Genomic DNA, 1,436 nt, shown 5'->3' with positions numbered 1-1,436 from the left:
ATGGAGTCGCCGAGGTGGACATGACTGAGTGACCAAGCACACACACATGTATAAGTAAAATTTTCACAACCTAGGATGGAAGAGGAAGTTCTTATATCCAGTGGCAAAGCTGTTACCAATTATCCGGCAGTGTTTCTTGAGACTTGGGTAACTTCCCGCTGAGGGTGAAGCTTTGGCATAGCAAAACCAGTTTTCCGTGATTCTTCAACTCTACAACAGAGAAAGGCTGTCTCTGAATCTCTGCTCCAAATTCCCAACAAACAAGATGGGACTGGCCCAGCCTGGGTCAGGTTGGCACCCTCTCTCCCTTTAGCTGTGGCCAGGGAATGATGTCACAGAAACAAAAATGATGGCTGGTGATGCACCCCTGGGGATTAGGGAGAAGCAGCTTCAAAGCAAGTGATGGAAAGCAAGTACTTAATAACACTGTTGATCAGTGGGTAAATGATTAAATCAAGCTATCAAGACTTTTAGTTCTAGGGGCCCTTCTTAGCCTCTCTCCTGGTTTTTGCTTCTCTCTGTGCACTCGCTGTCACTAGCTTTCTCAGCTCCCTGGGCTCCTCTTCACTGATTCTGGCCACAGCCTCACCAGTCTCCTCCACATCCTGACCTTTCAGCTAGAACTACTCCTGACCCATTCACATTGCAGAGTGTGGAGGTTTGATCGAACCAGCTCATCTTATTTGAAACGCTTTTATTGTAAAATATGATAAACACACCAAAAGTTCATACAATATAAATGTACAGCTTAATAAGCAATATAAAGCAAGCACTTGGGTGAGTGCTACTCAGTCAAGAAACCAAACAGCACCCTGGACAGCGCCCCAGAGCTCCCACTATGGTCCTTCCAGGTTAAAACCCCTGCCTACTTTTCATGCCCTTAACTTCCTCACCTTTCTTTAGTTTTGCCACCAAAATAAGCATCCTGAACTGATATGGCTTGGTTTGAACTACTGTTAAGATTTACATCAATACAATTATAGAGTATGAATTCTGATACTTAGTTTCTTTTGCTCAATGTCATATTTGTTTGTTTCGTTCTAGCTGGTTCTTTTTAAGGAAAAGCTGTATTGAGATATGGGGCATCCCCAGTGGCTCAGTGGTAAAGAATCTGCCTGTCAATACCTGAGATGCAGGAGATGCAGATTCAATTCCTGGGTCAGGAAGATCCCCTGGAGGAGGAAATGGCAACCCGCTCCAGTATTATTGCCTGAAAAATCCCATGAATGGAGGAGTCTGGCAGGCTACAGTCCAGGGGTCTCAAAGAGTCAGATATGGCTGAGCACAAAGCATATATTGAGATATAATAATTCACGTATCATAAATTCACCCATTAAAATGTGCAGTTAGTGGTTTTGGTATATTCGCAGATATATGTAACCATCACCACAGCAATTTTGGAACATTTTCATTACCTCAAAGAGAAACTCATGCAC

The sequence above is a fragment of the Bubalus kerabau genome, chromosome 5 (assembly GCF_029407905.1).
Source record: "Bubalus kerabau isolate K-KA32 ecotype Philippines breed swamp buffalo chromosome 5, PCC_UOA_SB_1v2, whole genome shotgun sequence".
Classification (NCBI taxonomy): domain Eukaryota; kingdom Metazoa; phylum Chordata; class Mammalia; order Artiodactyla; family Bovidae; genus Bubalus; species Bubalus kerabau.
Note: the sequence above shows the minus strand (reverse complement) of the source record.